Raw genomic sequence first — 19,342 nt, forward strand, 5'->3', positions numbered from 1 at the left:
TTGACTTTGTTGATAAGTGTTTCAAGGGTGCCATAGCTACATGATTCGCCCTTAATAAACCATGTGAAGATCAATTACCATGTGAAAGATCAAAATCTATTTTTGAAGACCGTCGTGAGAAATGAAGTACAACCCAACCCAACACCAAGTTCTGAGGATGAAGGAGATGCATTTAGTTTTGATGTTGGAAATGAAGTACAACCCAACCCAACACCAAGTTATTCCAAAAAGAGACAAATTTTAGGGAAAGGAGAGAAAATCGGGGCAATAGAGAAACCTCAACGATCTCTTAATCCTATACTCGATGAGTTTGGGCCAAAGTCAATAATGACTCATAGAAGACAACATTAGTTATGAGAAATATTTGAAAATTTTGGATAAAATCCCATCCTTGGTAAAAGGATTACATTTACACTTTAAGACTGTTAGAATCCTTGCAAATAAATAAAATAGGAAAACATTTTCTTACTTCATGAATATCTCCACTACTGATATGGCTCTTGATTGGATATATAATTGTCCCGAAAAAAAAACCATGTGATCGATGATAGGATTGTATGCTTCTTAGAAAAAAACCATTAATAGTTGAAATCTTATATTTTTATTAGCTTGATGTAATATGGTATTTTCCAAATTACTTTGTGGTTTTGATACCAAATGGAAATGTCATTATTGACTTGTTAGAATATGTGTCTTGTGTTATTACTTTCTTGCTTTAAGGCTTTAAGGTGTCATGATTTTTAACTATCCAAACTTTTATAATTTTACATTTTTGTGTAACAGGATGGGTTATAATTCAAATGAGAGTTTAGGCGAGAGTTCAGATGATAGTTCATATGAGAGAGACAATACTTCTGAAATAGATATTGAAGTCCAACAGTTAATAGAAATCAATATCAAATTGCAATGGTGGTGGCTGCTTTTATGGTTACAAACCATGTTTTGAAATACATTGTCAAAGAAAAGAAAACTACGTCAATTCTCTCTGGCCAACTATGGTATACAAAGTTGATAACATGAAATGATAACATGTTTTTTGAGCAACTTCAAATGAGGAAATAAGTCTTTCGGCATTTGGTATGCAAGGTAACTATTATTTGTTGATTGGCACTTACTAAACACATTGAAGTTGAGGAAAGTGTTGAGATATTCTTATAAGTGATAGGGCAACCTTCCTGATATAAAAATGCCCAATAGTGGTTTCAACATTCTATTGAGACCATTCATAAACATTTCTATAAAGTTTTAGAAGTTGTATGCAAGTTGTGGAAAAAAGTCATAAAACCCGTTGATCTTGTTAAATCTTCTCAATATATCAGAGACGATAATCGATATTGGCCTTACTTCAAAGACTGTATAGGGGCAATAAATGACACACATATTAAATTACATGTCCCAACATAAAAACAAAAATTGTTTTTAATAGGAAATGACATACAAATACAAATGTGATGGATATCTGTGACTTTAATATGTGTTTTGCTATTGCATTGTGTGGATGGGAAGGATTTGTTCATGATGCCAATATTCTTATGGATACTCTTCGTAAACCCGATTTGCAATTTCCTTATCCCGCAAAAGGTTAGTTTTTAGAATTATTATCTTTCTAGTTTGAGAAGTGTGATTGAAAGAACTTTTGGTGTGGTAAAAGCAAGATGAGAAGTATTACAAGAAATATCTAATTTCAAGCTTCAAACTCAAATGGATATTATTTGAGTTTGTTTTTCACTTCATAACTTTTTAAGAAGAACGAACTCAAGTGACTTGGATATTCTTGAAAGTTTAGAGAACATCAATGGTTTACAAGACAATGAGGAAGATTTCCATGAAGGAGTTATTATTTTTTAATTGTAAAGTAACATAAATATTTCTAAAAATTATGTAATAAATATTAATTCATTATCTTGTATAATTATCTATTCATAAGTATGAATACTAATTTGTATGTTCTTTTTAGTAATTTATATTTAAAAAATTACTTTTTATGTTTAAGTTACCAAACAAAAAAAAATCATTTAGAAACAAATATTTTTATGACAGAAAACAAACGCAAATTAGTTTCAACTTTATTTTTAAATATCTAAAAAAATCTCTAGATTTTTTAAAAATAAAATCTATTTTTTAAATCTAAAACAAGCTGGCCCAAAGTAATAGAAAACATCTATAGAAACACTGTTCTCATTCTCATTCATATTCACTTCACCATTATCTCTTTTACCCTTACTACTCACAGCGCTTGAAACCCTAACCCAATATCTATGACTTCTAAACCTACAACTTGTTCTTCTTCTGCCGCATCAACCATCTTTATACCAGGAACATTAGTTGAAATCAGCAACAATGTAGACAGATACTATGGTTCATGGTTCACTGGAAAGATTGTCGGTTGTCTCGCAGGTGACAAGTTTGTTGTGGAGTATGACAAAATAATAGAGGATGATGAGGGAACAAAGGTCCTCCAAGAAACTGCTAAGCTTTTCCAGCTCCGTCCAATTCCCCCCAAGGAGATCATCCAGGACTTCCAACATGGTGATGAAGTTGAGGCTTATCACAATGAAGGATGGTGGGAGGGTTGCATCTCCAGATATATAGTAGAGGGTAAGTGAGCCGCGCTTTTCAAAGACTGGTCATGGAAGCTAGTGTACTCATAAGAAAAACTCAGGCGACAGAATAAGTGGGTCAATGGAAGTTGGGGGGTTGCATCTCCAACGAATGATGGTGGAGGGTTGCATCTTCACCATTGTTTTTTCTTGTTTACATTGGATGATAGTGAAATAAAAGAAATAGTAAGGTTAAAGGCTCCTGAAATTGTGAGTGGAGACAAGGGTGATTTCAAGTTTAAACCAGGGAAATTGTTTGAGGTTAAAGGCTCATCGAAATATATTGTTTTTTTCATCAACTCTAATGAAGAGTAGTAGTTTAGAACTACAAATTAAAAGGTTTGGCTAACAAGAACTGAGTCTAATATTAAACTTATTTTCTCCAACATTCAAAACTTCAACGCTGAAAAAATTAAAACAAAAAGCTTGAGGTTAGGACTATCAAATCAAAATATAGTATTGCATGCTGAAAAGGTGGCCGCAAATCAAAATATAGTATTGCATGCTGAAAAGGTGGCCGCAAAGATCTAGTAATTATTTTTTATTCTAGATACAAATTACAAACCAAATCACAATTTAAAACATTGTTTGTTAACATGTCAAAGGAATCTATGCAAATAACAAATACACATATCTCAACCTGCAACACCTTTCTCTGAAGAGAATCTCTTAAGAGAAGAACAATTTAAAGCCAACAATAAAAATTGAAGATCATAACAAAAATAATGATAAACCATATTTTAGAAATCTAGATCATAAAAGCAAGTGACCAAACAAGAAAATAATCACAGACTTGAATTTCAATCAATAATCATATAAATGTGTCACTATATGTAAATTATTTTCTTAAAAAACAATCATTTTAAAAACCTGGATGCAATTTAACACGATTCCATGACAAGAGTATTTATGATCAATCCAGTCCTGATGTACCCTCAACCAATGTCCCTGGTTTAAACTTGAAATCACCTTTGTCTCCACTCACAGTTTCAGCAGCCGTTACCCGCTCCGATTCTTTTATTTCACTTCTATAATCCTATAATATTAATAATTAACAAACAATATTATCATCACTCACAATATACAATTAACATCGTAACACATACAATAACAATGAAACCTTTGAATCGATCCGAAAAAAATGAAAACAAAACACACCTGTTGGGAAAATGGTGGGATCCAACTTCCATCGACCCACTTATGGTGCCGCCTCAGTTCTTCTTAGGAGTACACTAGTTGTTCCCAAGATCCTTTGAAATACACAACCTGTATGTCATCCCTTAATGATCCGGAGATGCGATCGTCCCACCATCCTTCATTGTGATAAACGTCAACTTAATCACCAAGTGGGAAGTCCTAGATGATCTTCTTGGGGGGGAATTGGCCGAAGCTGGGAAAGCTTATCAGATTCTTGTAGGCCTTTTGTTACCTCCTCATCCACCATTATTTTGGCATACTCCACAAAAAAATTGCCACTGTCAATACAACTGACAATCTTTTCAGTGAACCTGAACCACTGAATTAGTCTGCATCATTGATGATTTCAACTAAGGTTCAGGGTCTGAAGATGGTTGATGCGGCGGAGGTAGAACGATTTGTGGGTTTTGATACTATAGATTATCGAATTAGGGTTTCACACACTCTAATTGCAGAAATGGTAAAATAGAAAATGGTGAATTGAATGTGAACGAAAATGAGAATGAGAGAAGGGTCTTTTATAGTTCTTTTCTATTACTTTATCAAATAAATTATTAGTGTGTTTGGTGGCAATTAAAAAGAGTCATATATGTTTGGCTAATTTCATTTTCAAATCAACCATTGCCAACGTATGTATGTAATTTCTTTTTGTCATTCTGATGTATGTGGTCGTGTTTAATAAAATATTTTATTGAGTGAAATTCCATAAACGAATATATATAATAATAATTATATTGAATGAAATTTCATAAATGAATATATATATATATATATAATATATATATATATATATATATATATATATATATATTATATATAATATATATATATATATATATATATATATAAAAGGAGGAAGAAAACATGCTGATATTATGCGAGAAGTATATCATCCCAAGTTAATATCGGAACCTATTCATTTCAAGAGGATCAATGTTGTGCTAGGAAAAGATAAGGAAGCATGGTGTGCCAATCATCGTTTGAGAGGTCACCATACTGAAGACTGTCACCAGTTAAAAAGAGAAATCGAGATTCTGATCCAAAGAGGTCGGCTGTTGTCGTATTTAAAAGAGGTAGAAGGATATGTAGGATAAATAAGTCCTTATAGGAGAGAACCAAACTCAGAGAACCTATCTACCAAGAAGGGAAAAAACACTGAGGAAGTACGTGAGACCCGGATGACCCGCCATAAACTTAACACCATCTCGGGAGGTTTTGCTGGTGGAGGAGAAACAATCTCGGCAAGAAAAATATATGCCCGATGAGTAATGCATGTATCACAAAATTTGTTTTCAAAAAAGGATGAAAGACGTGTCGTTATCGGTTTTTCAAGACAGGATTTAGAAGGTTACTTGTGCATAAGAATGACCTGATGGTCATAAAAGTACTTATTGATTGGGGTGTCAAATGAGTGTTAACTGATTCAGGAAGCTCAACCGACATATTGTATTGTGATGCTTTCAAAGGAATGAACATGGATACATCCAAGCTGATACCCTTCAAAGGTATCCTAGTCGGTTTCTCTGGGGGAACAAGTTCATGTATTAGGGAACCTGCCTATCATGACCGCCTTTGGAAGTGGAAGCAACGCCAAAGGCATCAAAGTGAGATACCTGACAATGAATGCGTCGTCACCCTACAATATCATCATCGGAAGGTCGGTGTTCAACACTCTGGAGGCTGCTTTTTGCACTATTTATCTAACCATGAAGTATTCCCTAGAAGGTGGAAAAGTCAGAATAATTAAAGGTGATCAGGGGCTGGCTAGGAAATGCTACAAGGATAGTCTGAAATTAAAAAAGAAGACCCAGCAGGATCGTCCTATGACAAAAAGCACATTGAAGGAGGACTTGGTTGTCCTTGATCCTTGGCGAGATCCAACAAATGATTGTTTGACCCCTATTGGAGAATTAAAAAAGGTGTAAATCGATGCTGAGGACTTTCAGGTCACATGGATAAGTTCAGGCCTATCTCAGGAAGGGGAAGCATACATCATCAAGGTACTGAGAGATAATATCGACCTCCTCACATGGAAGCCATTGGATATGCACGAGATCGACCCAAATTTCGTGTGCCATCAACTTTTGCATGATCCATCATCGAAGGTCGTAATGTAGAGGAAACAAAAAACGAAAAGAAAAAAGAAAGACTGTCACAGAAGAAGTCGATAAGCTCTTGAAGGTCGGGTTCATCCGTAGAACATTATTTTTGCCAGACATTCACTGCAACATCACTTGTGCACCATGAATTTATATACCTGAATAATCTTCAATGTAATTACAATGAGATTCAAATGATAAATATTTAGATCACTAGAATCCAATCATAGCACATGCGTTGTGAATTCGGTTCTACACATAATTTTAGCTTTGGATGATAAACGGGATAGAAATATTCAAATGTCATAATCTTAAAACTCAATAAGGTAACCATATTGTTTATGTAGAAATGGTGAGGAGCTAAATTCTCTTGGAATAAGTTGTTTGCAATGCTGTATGAATCTAACGTTAGCCCCTTCACTTTGAGGCAATATATCCATGTTAGTTTAAAATAATTTGAAGAAAATTGGAGTAGCAATTTCAGTGGTGAATGATGGGTTTTTCACTATATAGTATACATAGTTTATTTAATCTATTAAACTACCAACATCTTGTAAGGTCTCTTAGTATCTATTTAAGATTAATTATAGAGATTTATTTATCTATGTTTTCTCATAAAATAAAGGTTACAATTGACTGTTTATATAAGCTATTGGACCTATGAAATAATAACAAACTAACTAACATAAGAGATAAAAGGGAAAAAGAAATAACAACCTAAATAATAGCCTATAAAAGTGGTTATGATAAACCTTATCTCTAATCCTCCCCCTCAAGTTGAAGAGTGAGGATTATGAACTCCTAACTTGGACAAAAAGTCATGGAAAACCTTAGCTCCTAAAGATTTAGTGAATATGTCAGCTTGTTGGTGCTAAGTTGAAACACGAGTCGTAGTGATGGTGCCTGATTGGATATGATCTCTGATGAAATTACAATCGACTTCGATATGTTTAGTTCTTTCGTGGAAGACATGATTGACGACTAAGTGAATGGCTGCTTGATTATCACAGTATAATGGAGTAGGATGTGTGCAAGTGACTTAAAGAGTATTCAGTAAGTTGCGAAGCCAAATAATTTCACCTGTAGCATGTGTCGTTGCTCTATATTCAGCTTCACTAGATGAGCAAGAGATGGTCACTTGTTTCTTTGTTTTTCATGAAATGTGGGCGTTTCCAAGTTTCATCAAATATCCTGATGTAGGTTTTCGTGTTATGGGACATGATGCTCAACCCGAATCACAAAAGGCAACCAGTTGGAGGTCATTGTTTTTAGGTAAGACGATGCCTTGACCTGGGGAGGATTTACGGTATTGAAGGACTCTCATGGTTGTGTCCCAAAGATCTTGGAGGGGTGCTTGCATGAACTGGCTCAACACATGGACAAAGCATGTTAATTTTGGCCTTGTGATTGTGAGGTAAATGAGGTGACCAATGAGTCGTCAATATTTTAACGAATCAGAGTAGGGTGGTCCATTAGCCAAGGCAAGTTTGTGATTGGCCTCCATGGGGCATGGGGAAGGCTTGGGACCAAGCATGCCACATTCAGTGAGAATATCAAGTGTATATTTTTGTTGACAGATAAATATGAAGGAGAAGGGCGATCCAAAACGCAGCGGAATTTAAAATTTCTCCTTTAATGATCCTTACGAATGAGCATGATCAGTGATAGAATTGTTACCTCTTGTGGCGATTGTAATCTTTATTGCAGATCTACGGAGCGATCACGAACGTTGAACAATGACAACACCTCTACTCATTCCACACGAACAGATTCCTTCAATCTCAGTGCTAGCTGCTACGAATGAAGGCTTTAAGTGAGAGAGAAAGAGAGAGAGAGAGAGAGAGAGAGAGAGAGAGAGAGAGAGAGAAACGAAATTGCAACTGCACTCATGCTTCTACACAAGGGTTCTATTTATAGAACCACTTGTGTGGGCTGCAAGCTAAAAAGCCCACTCAAGTGTATATGGCCCATATCTTATAATATGCCAAAATCACTTAAGTGCGTGGTACCTTACCATATTTCTTATTCTACTTAAGTACACCGTACCTTACGACGATCTATAATTCACTTAAGGGCACCGTACATTACGGTATTCCTTAGTTACTCTATCTCTCATCAATTCTTCCTTTGTGTGTGACCCTGTAGGTTTTCGCGGCATTGGCAATTATATTAAATCATGTATTTAACATAATAAACAGTGAGCGGTATCTAGCAACACATCACTGCTACCCAAGACACGAAAATATCATATGATCTAACAAATCCTTCTGTGATAATAATTATGTGTATACTTACCCTTTTGCCCTTATGTCTATATTGAACACAAGGCATAGACCGTGTCATCCTTGTCCAGTTCAATATTGGGCCCATAGACATTTATCCTGTTACGCAGGATGGGCAAATTCCATCTAGGTCACTCATGTCCCTTAGCATGCTTCGTGGAGTACCCATCAACTGTCTTTATGGTCATCCAGTTACGGGAAATGTTTGATCAGCAATAAGGCACTCGACTCTACATCTAGGGTCCATAGTGGTTTCAGGTCGAAGGGTGGTATACACCATTATCACCATGAGAATAACTTATGACACTTTGCATAACATTCTATATAGTATTCTCATAGCGGGTCAATCCAGTATAAATATTACTCTTAATATTCATACATATGTTTAAGACTTGATAACTCCTTATCCGTGATCCATGAGATGTGATCATCAGTCTATATAGATAATAGTCTTAATGCTTTAATGTTATCCCACTTCACAATAAAGCTCGACTATGGATACTTTAAGAATAGTGTCCTTATGTTTAATGTGATCTCATAATAAAGAAAACGCCTTTTATTATTAATAAATAATTCGATACAAGTACCAAAAAGTATTGGCCTCTAGGGCTTACACCATAAATCTCCCACTAGCACTAGAGCCAATCAGGCATACCCCTAATGCCCATAGATTTAGTATGGCCATCATGCTTCTGTTGCGCAAGAGGCTTTGTCAGTGGGTCAGCAATATTGTCAAGTGTAGGTACTCTGCATATTTTCACATCTCCTCTATCTATTATCTCTCGAATGAGGTGATAACGCCTAAGTATGTGTTTGGATCGTTGGTGAGATATAGGCTCCTTAGCTTGTGCGATAGCACCATTGTTATCACAATAGAGACCAATGGGATCCACAATGCTAGGAACTATGGCAAGTTCACTAATGAACTTTTTGATCCAAACAACTTCCTTTGCTGCACTTGTGGCAGCAATATACTCGGCCTCGGTTGTAGAATCAATAACTGTATATTGCTTTGAACTTTTCCAGCTCACAGCGCCACCATTTAAGCAAAACACATAACCAGATTGCGATCTAAAGTCATCCTTATCTGTTTGGAAGCTAGCATCGGTGTATCCAATTACAGCCAGCTCTTCCTGACCTCCATATATCAAGAACGAGTCCTTAGTCCTTCTCAAATACTTAAGGATATTTTGGACAGCTACACAATGAGCATCACCAGGATCAGATTGGTACTTACTCGTTGCACTCAAAGCATACGAGACATCTGGTCGAGTACATAACATGGCATACATGATAGATCCTATTGCAGATGTATATGGAATCTTATTCATGTGATCCCTTTCTTCCTTAGTTGAAGGGGATTGTGTTTTTGATAGACACAAGCCATGTTGCATATGTATGAATCCTTTCTTGGAATCATGCATATTAAAGCGTCTCAACACTTTGTCTATGTACATACTCTGACTTAGGCCAAGTAGTTTTTGTGATCTATCTCTATAGATTCTGATTCCTAATATATAGGCTGCTTCACCTAGGTCCTTCATAGAAAATCATTTCCCCAACCAGGACTTTACTTGTTGTAGGGTAGGAACATCGTTTCCAATGAGTAATATGTCATCTACATATAATACCAGGAAAATGATCATGCTCCCACTAACCTTCTTGTAGACACAAGGCTCATCTTTGTTCTTGATGAATCCATATTGTTTTACTGTTTCATCAAAACAAATATTCCAGCTTCTGGAAGCTTGCTTCAATCCATAGATTGATCTTTGTAACTTACATATCTTTTGGGCTTCTTCTGGTAGGTCAAATCCTTCAGGCTGTGTCATGTACACATCCTCAAGAAGATTCCCATTAAGGAAAGAAGTTTTGACATCCATCTACCATATTTCATAATCATAATATGCAGCGATAGCAAGTAAAATCCGAACAGATTTAAGCATTGCAACTGGTGAAAAGGTTTTAACATAATCAACCCCATGAATTTGTTTATATCCTTTTGCAACCAGTATTGCCTTATAGGTATGTACCTTACCATCCATGTCAGTATTCTTTTTGAAGACCCACTTGCATCCTATAGGGTTAACTCCTACAGGAGGCTCTACCAAGGTCCAAACTTGGTTTGTGTACATGGAATCCATTTCAGATTTCATGGCTTCTAGCCACTTCTCAGACTCGGGACCTTGAACATCCTTAGCATTGTGGTGGAGTTATTGACTTAGAATTAGGACCTTGAACTTTGCTTTTAGGGTTTGTGATCTAAGACTTTGGGATTCATTTATTACCTTTGACTTTGGACTTCTTTTGAAGACTTGGTTTGGTTATCCTGGTCTCATCTTATACATGGTTTATTCTTTGATTATTTGGTTTGCTTGAGTCCTAATCCAAAGGAGAGAATTCTTATTTGACTTATGTCATAAAGCTTGTTATCTCTTGGTTAGATCTTTCATCCCTGGCTTTTACTTTATGCTCTAAGATAGTCTCTTATTCTCCTCTCCTTCTTTGATTTTCAAAAACTTCTCTCTATTTCAAAAACTTTCTTGCTTTCAAACTTGAACTACTTTCTCAATAAACCTTGACTATTGTCAAGTGATTTTCAAAATCTTTTTCTTAATAAATGCTAATACATCTTAAGTATATTCTTAACAATTTCAAAAAGACTAAAAAAAACATAACTCATTTGTACACTTTTTCTTTTAAAACTATTTCTCAAAGTTTAGACATGAGTCATTTCCATAGTTGAGATATAATTCTCCTATCCCCATAGTATTGATGATAATTCTTTTCCACCTAAAAGAGCTAGTGGCATACTTGTTGATCTTTATCCAAGTTGGAGCCCATCTCTGTAGTGAAGTAAATTTCTCATACTTATGGGTGACTAGTTGAGTGTTCTCCTTAAAATGACGAAATGTCTCATCATTAAAAATGAATCAAAACAAACATATTTGTTATTTTTACCATGAACTGCGAGGTTTTGATCATCCATTGCACTTTGTTGGCACGTAGGCATAAGACTCGGAAAGTCTTGACAAACACAAAAATTATAATTTTTTTTCTTTTCTCATCTATCAAAAATCTTTTGCAAACAACACCATTTTAAGCCAAAATGCACAGATTCTCAAAGAGGTTCCTATTGAGTACTATAGATGTTTAGGGCGCTAATACCTTCCTTTTGCATAACTAAGCCCCGAACCCTTATCTCTTTTTATTAGTTTTGTTTTAAAATTTCTTTAGGTTTTGTTTGTTCATTTTTACCTTTCCTTTGGAAACAATAAAAGCGTGATGACGACTCTTGCTTTATGAGTTAAGTTAATCAATAGCTTAATCTCAAAATTGTTACCGCTACACCTACCAAACAACTCTCGTGGTTTCCTCCGAAAGAACTATATATGTAGTTGAATGATCTTCGGGAGATTTAACATCAAATAAAGGAACTTCACCTATAAGATGATGTGAAGAAGAATAAGCATCATCTAGTGGATCTTCGAGAGAAGAAGAGAAAACAAAACCTCCAAAAATAAAGAAGAGTCAACATCGGGAAGAACCCTCAAAGAATCTTCTTCTAATGAAGAAGACCAAGTATTCTTGAAAATATCTCACGAGGAAGATGATCATGAGGTAACAAAGCTATCTTAGAAATATTTGTTTAAATTAAGTGCTACATTATTTGAAGAAAATGATAAGATTAAAAATCATAACTCAGACCTTAAAGACTATAATGAATTTATGGTAGAAAATAATAAAACCCTTAAGTTCAAAATAACTAATATTAGAAATTCGAATGGAACATGTGAAACTTGTGTCTCGATGAAAAAGAAAGTGAATTAGGATTTAAATCCGATAGAACACATAGTAAAAAGATATAATTACTAAGTAGAAAAAACTTAAGTAAATTTATTAAGGAAAAAAGTTGACTTGATCTTATAAACTCAAAGGCGTTCCTCAAATAAAACTGAATTAGAGTTTAAATCCGATAGAGTATATAGTAAAAAGGTAAACAAGAAGAAAAAGAATTGACCTGCTTGTGCGCCATTTGTATTTTTTTCTAATTTAAAATGATTAAACATTTATAATATAAAAAGTGTTCTATTTTTCTTATTAATATATTTTCATTTATTAAACTTCACTGAATTTAATTTTTTATTACATTTAATAAAATATGTTTTATTAAACATGAGCACATATGACGTTATATTTAAAAAAAGACTACATACATATGTTAGGCGATGATTGATTTGAAAATGAAATTATCCAAACATATATTACTCTTTTTAATTGCCGCCAAACACATTAATCATTTATATGATAAAGTAATAGAAAACAACTAAACACTCTTTTCATTCTCATTCACATTCATTTAACCTTTTTATTTTTTACCTATTGTGCAATCAAATCGCGTGAAACCCTAGCCTTATAATCCCTGGCATCCAAACCCACAACCTGTTCTTTTTGCGTCACATCAACCATCTTCAGACTAGGAACATTAGTTGAAATCGGCAACGATGTAGACGGATACTATGGTTCATGGTTCACCAGAAAGATTATTCATTGTCTCTGTGGTGACAAATTTGTTGTGGAGTATGACAAAATAATGGAGGATGAAGAGGGAACAAAGGACCTCCAAGAAATTGCTAAGCTTTCCTAGCTCCGTCCAATTCATCCTAATGAGATCATCCAGGACTTCCAAGTTGGTGATGAAGTTGATGCTTATGACGTGGGAAGTTCGCATCTCCGAATCATTTAGGGGCGATATGTGGGCAGTGTATTTCAAAGATTGGTCAGAGAAGCAAGCGTACTCTGATGAAAAACTGAGGTGGCACCATAAGTGGGCCAATGGAAGTTGGATCACACCATTTCCACAACATGTGTGCAATGATGGAGATGGTTTCAAGGAAGGATGGAAGTTTGTCGTGCAGTACGAAAGTCTTCTTGATGAAGATGATTATAAGCATTTGAAAGAGGAAATCAGTCGGTTTCAGATTAGGCTAGGCCTACTGATGTTGTTGATGAGTTTAAGGTTCTTGATAAAGTGGATGCATACTACAGAGACGGTTGGTGGGTTGGGGTTATTTCTAAAGAGACTCCAAATATATTGTTTATTTCATCAAACTCTTGAAGATTAGTAGTTTAGAACTACAAATTAAAAGGTTTGACTAATAAGAACTGAGTCTAATAATAGTCTGGATTTTTCTCCAGCATTCAAAACTTCAAAGCTGAAAAAATTAAAATGAAAAGCTTGAGGTTAGGACCATCAAATCAAAATATAGTATTGCATGTAGAAAAAGGAGCCTACAAATTACAAACAAAATCAAATTTAAAACATTGCTTGTTAACATGTCAAAGGAATGGCTGTAAATAACAAATACACATATCTCAACCTACAACACCTTTCTTTAAAGAGAAGCCAATTTAAAGCCAATAATAAAAAATGCAGATCATAACAAAAATAGTGATAATCCATATTTTAGAAATTAAGATCATAAAAGAAAGTGACAAAACAAGTAAATAATAACTGACTTGAATTTCAATAATAATCATATAAACGTGTTACTATTGTAAATTATTTTCTTAAAAAACAATCATTTTAAAAACATGGATGCAATTTAACACGATTCCATGACAAGATTATTCATGTCAATCCTCACTAGGCAACAAATTATTTTTGACAATATACTTCTATGCAAACATTGCAATCATACCTTAGAAGCCATTACCCATTTATGAACAATTCAGTCCTGATGTACCCTCAACTCAGTATGTTTAAACTCCATTTCTTCACCGAAGTTCCATAAATAAAAAATATATTTGGAGTCTCTGAGAACATTAGAAATAATCCCAACCCACTAATCGTCTTTATACTATGCATTTACTTCATCAAGATATTTAAACTGGTCAACATCATCAGTTTTTGGTGGACAAAGCTTAATCTGAATCATACAGATTTACTCTTTCAATAACTTTAAATCATCATCATTAATAACATTTTCATACTCGACAACGACTTCCATCTTGCCTTAGGCTCAACCAAGTTTACACAAAACTAAGCCTCATTGAAACCATCTCCCCCATTCCACACCTCAACTAATGTCCATGGTTTAAACTTGAAATCACCCTTGTCTCAACTCACTGTTTCAGGACCCTTTATCTGCTCCGATTCTTTTATTTCACTATCATCATCCTATAATATTAATAATTAACAAACAATATCATCATCACTCCCAGTATTTAGTTAACGTCATAACACATGCAATACAAATCAAACCTTGTTACCAATCCGGAAAAAAATGAAAATAAAACACACCTATTGTGGAAATGGTGGGATCCAACTTCCATTGACCCACTTATGGTGCCTCCTTAGTTCTTCGTCGGAGTATGCTAGCTTCTCCCACGAGCCTTTGAAATACACAGCCTGTATATTGTTCCTTAATGATCAGGAGATGCGATTGTCCCACCATCCATCATTGTGATAAGCATCAACTTCATCACCAAGTTGGAGGTCGTGGATGATCTTCTTCGGGGATTTGGCCAAAGCTGGAAAAGCTTAGTAGTTTCTTAGAGCCCCTTTGTTCCCTCCTAATCCACCATTATTTTTCCATACTCCACAAAAAAAGTGTCACCGCAGAGATAACTGACAATGTTTTCAGTGAACCTGAACCACGAAATTTGTCTCCATCATTGTTGATTTCAACTAAGGTTTCGAGTCTGAAGATGGTTAATATGGCGGTGGAAGAACGAGTTGTGGGTTTTGATACTATAGATTATCGGGTTAGGGTTTCACAAAATGTGATTGCAGAAATGGTAAAAGAGAAAGTGGTGAAGTGAATGTGAATGAAAATGAGAATGAGAGAAGGGTCTTTTATAGTTGTTTTCTATTACTTTATCGAATAAATTATTGGTGTGTTTGGCGACAATTAAAAGGAATCATATATGTTTGGCTGGCTAATTTCATTTTCAAATCAACCATTGCCAACATATGTATGTAATCTTTTTTTCAGTCTATGTATGTGACCGTGTTTAATAAACTTTCTTTTTTATTAATTCTAATAATAATTATATTGAGTGAAATTCATATATATAACATGACACATGACACATTCGATAACTCCTTATCGCATTTTTGTATAACAAAATCTAATGTTGGATTGAAAGTTATTATCGTATAGATTATCTCTATAATATTTAACATCTATCAAAACTAATTTGATATGATAAATAAATAAATAACATACTGCAATTGTGAGGAAGAGGAAGAGGCCAAGAAATGACTTTCGTGTACACTTCTTGAAGTTTCGTCTTTCCACTCCTTGATTTGAATCTGAAATGACAGAGTTTGTTCGGTCTCTTCTATCGTCTTCTTCTGTTCTTTCGCGAGGGCACTTGTATTATGAAGGAAAATAATCTAAAGCATGTTATGTTTTAATTTTAGAGAAAAAAAATTCATCACGGTTGACAAAAACAACCGTAGTGATATATTATACATATTACCATGGTTTCTATTCACAACCGTGGTGAAATTATTAAGGGATTTACAAGCACATCATTCACCTTTTTATTAAACTTAACTCATTCCTTCTTCAACCTTCATATTCCGTTCTTCAAAAGTTAATCCACTATATTGAAAAACTTGGTTTAAAGATTAATGTTAAGATTCACTATATCAAGTAAACAATATACACGAACCTTAACATTGATCTTTAACGCCAAAATTTTCAAGGTATTGTAAAAATGAATGAAGATATTGCACACGAAGCGTATATGAGATTGTAAAAATTGTGTTTGTCTGTAAGAAATAAACTCAGTTAATGTGAAAACTAACTCTTTGCGAGTTTGTGAAAAGTAAACTTTATGAGATTGAAAAATTGCGAGCCACATTTCACCATGGTTGGTAGTAAAGACCGCTGTGAAAAGTATTTTAATTTTAATATAAATATAAAAATTAATAGAACACACCTTATTTTGAAACGAAAAAAACGAAAAATTGTTGGTGTTGGGATTCAAAACATGGAATCCTTAACCTATTACCACAACTGTTAGTATGGACCGTGGTAAAAAATGTTTTAATAAATAAATAATGAAGGTGTCTAAATAAGAGTTATTACCACATTTGATTAAATGACCAAAGTAATAAGATGTTACAAAATGTATATTTTATAGTAGTGTAAGTTGTGAGAAATAATAATCAATGGTCTGTTTATCCCTACTCACCATATAAATGAAGAAGTAGTAGATAAACCTGATTTCCTTTAGACTATAAAAAAGGAAAGAAAAATTGAAATTGATTTCAAAACTAAATTTTTTCTAGTAATGTTCTTAAATTTTAGTAAACTCCTTTATGTTTATAATTTCAATTCTGCCAAAGAAATGTGCGATATTGAAATGATTTATGAAGTTTCTCCAAGTATCGAACAAGAAATATTTTCTTAAATTTAGAAATATTCTAAATTATATTGGAATCTTTGTTACTAACAAATGTCTAAGAATTAAAAATTGAAATAAAAAATGTTATCCAATCTCTAAATTAAAAGATGAGAGTTTTTGGTGATCTTCAGAAAAAACCTAAGAAGGAAGGTGAAGGTTCAAGAAACACAAGAAATTGAGGTTTGAATTGGGTTTTTGATATGACAACTTTTTACAAATCAATCGCAAACTAATGACAAGAACAACAATGATAAAAATACACGGGATATTTATACCGGTTCACTGTTAACTAAGTTAGTCCAGTCCACACGTCAGAGTGAATTCACCTTCTCATGAGGACTTAATCTACTAATCAATCAAGTTACTAAATCAAAGACCAACTGTCAATGACTTCTCAAGGATACAGACTAAACTTAGTCCCTCAAGGAAAACTCAAAGACCAATTGCCAACGACTTCTTGAGACTACAGACTAAACTTAGTCTCTCAAGGAATTTAACCAAAATTAAAATACAAAGAATGTGTGTTTAGAAGAATGCTTCTAAACAAGCAGTACGGAAAATAAATTTTAGAGTATACACTTAAGAAAATATACAATTAAAAGCTCTAAGTGTAGTGAGTGTTGTAATTGTTGTTTATCTCGTTTGATGTTTTCTTTTTAGTCACGTCGTTGTTATTCTTATTCTTGACTTATATCCTCAGTATTCCTTGTCCTCTTTAAATAGATGATAAATAGTACCATTGGAGGATAGAATTGGAAACTTCTTCAGTTTTACAGCTGTAATAGTGGTATGAGGTTAAGCTGTGAATCATGGAGATCCGTTGGTAGTACTTTCCTTAATAATTTCAACATATTTGTTCTTTTAAGGAAACATTTGATTTTCCACTTGAATGTATGATTTTCAAGAATATTATATCAACATTATATCTCAATCATTGGCTTCGTATTAGAGATGATTTTAATGCTTAATCAGAGTTTAAAGCCTTGAATGTTGGACTTCAAAGTCTAGTGAAAATGGGGCATGGGATATTAAAGTAAATCTGGATTGTTTCTTCTAGAAGCATTGACTTGGTTACCCAAATGGTTGACTATCAGTTAAACACTTATTCATATTTTAACTTTGTATAAGAATCTCTTGATGTCTAGATTATTCAGTGTCTTTATCTAGAGTCTAGAGTTTGCTTTGTCTAGAGTCTAGAGTTTGCTTGTCTAGAGTCCATTGTCTGCTTATCTAGAGACCATAATTTGCTTTGTCCAGAGTCCAAAATCTACTTTATTCAGATCCCATAAATTCTTTCTCCATAGTCTAGAATCTACTTTCCTTATCTTTAACATTCTGCACACTTAATGAAACTATTATAGTACGTACGTAATTGTTCATTATACTTTACTATCATAAAAACTTAAGGATTATAGATGTAGAACCAAACTTGTTCCAACAGAAGGAATTGTAGAAAGGTTGAAAAAATTAGTTTAATTACTCAAAGATAAAGGCATATGCTCGAAACATAAAAAATCCTCAGCAACTTAATCAAACTCCTACCAAACAACTCTGGTGGTTTCCTCTGAAGGAACTATCTATGTAGTTGAACGATCTTTGAGGGATTCAACATCATATGAAGGAACTTCATCTATGAGTTAATATGAATAAGAATAAGCCTCATCTAGTAGATCTTCGAGATAAGAAGAGAAAATAAAACCGCCAAAAACGAAGAAGAGTCAGCCTCAGGAAGAACCTTCAAAAAATCTTCTTCCAATGAAGAAGACGAAGTCTTCTTGAGAATATCTCACGAGAAAGATGATCATGAGATAACAAAGTTATCTTACAAACATTTATTTAAATTAAGTGCTACATTAATTGAAGAAAATGATAAGATTTAAAAGCATAACTCATGCCTTAAAGGCTTTAAAGAATTTATGGCGGAGAGCAATAAAATGCTTAAGTTCAAAATAACTAATACTAGAAATTTGGATGTAACATGTGAGACTTTGGTCTCGATGAAAAAGAAGTGGATCAGGGTTTAAATTGGATAAGACATAGATTAAAAAGATAAATTTACTAAGTAGGAAAAAAAACCTAAGTAAATTTACTAAAGAGAAAAAACTTTGAAAGACCTTCCTTAAATATAAGTGAATTAGAGTTTAAATTCGATAGAGGATATAGTAAAAAGATAAATGAGAAGAAAAGGAATTAATATTTGTTTTTTTTTTCTATGTTAAAATAATTATACATTTATAATATAAAAATGTTATATTTTTCTTATTAATAAACTATCATTATTAAATTTTACTCAATTTAATTTTTTGTTACAATTAATAAAATATTTTTTATTAAACATGACCTCATAAGACGTTAGATTAAAAAAAGACTCCATACATACATTAGCAACTATCGGTTTGAAAATGAAATTATCCGAACATATACTACTCCTTTTATTTGCCGCCAAAGACATTAATAATTTATATGATTTCGGCTGCATTTGTTACCGCTTTTTTTTATATCTATTTTTTTAGTTAAAAAATCATTTCTAATCATTTTAGAGTGTTTGTTTCAGATTTTTTACAAATGATTATGTTAAAAAAAATGGTTTTTTAAACTCAAAATGAGAAGTTGATTCAAGTAGCTTTAAAAATATCATTATGTCATAGATGAGTGAGAAAATGAAAATGCAAAATTCGGAAACTTACATCCATAGAAAAGTTACAAAGTTACCCTTAAAATCTTCTGAAAATTCCAAAAATAT

General features: G+C 33.5%; 2 long non-coding RNA genes across 2 annotated transcripts; both read right to left on the reverse strand.

Annotated features, from left to right (window-relative positions):
* Positions 1–2,146: 2,146 nt before the first annotated feature.
* LOC127094769 (uncharacterized) lies at positions 2,147–4,267 on the reverse strand. Its single transcript, XR_007792647.1, has 3 exons — positions 3,759–4,267; positions 3,471–3,636; positions 2,147–3,003 (listed from the first exon to the last, which is right to left on the reverse strand). It is a non-coding gene; the product is annotated as an uncharacterized LOC127094769 (long non-coding RNA).
* Positions 4,268–12,469: 8,202 nt separating this feature from the next.
* LOC127094770 (uncharacterized) lies at positions 12,470–15,066 on the reverse strand. The gene is made up of 3 exons (XR_007792648.1): positions 14,483–15,066; positions 13,881–14,359; positions 12,470–13,394 (listed from the first exon to the last, which is right to left on the reverse strand). It is a non-coding gene; the product is annotated as an uncharacterized LOC127094770 (long non-coding RNA).
* Between the last annotated feature and the right edge of the window lie 4,276 nt (positions 15,067–19,342).

This window comes from Lathyrus oleraceus, chromosome 6, assembly GCF_024323335.1.
Source record: "Lathyrus oleraceus cultivar Zhongwan6 chromosome 6, CAAS_Psat_ZW6_1.0, whole genome shotgun sequence".
Taxonomy (NCBI): domain Eukaryota; kingdom Viridiplantae; phylum Streptophyta; class Magnoliopsida; order Fabales; family Fabaceae; genus Lathyrus; species Lathyrus oleraceus.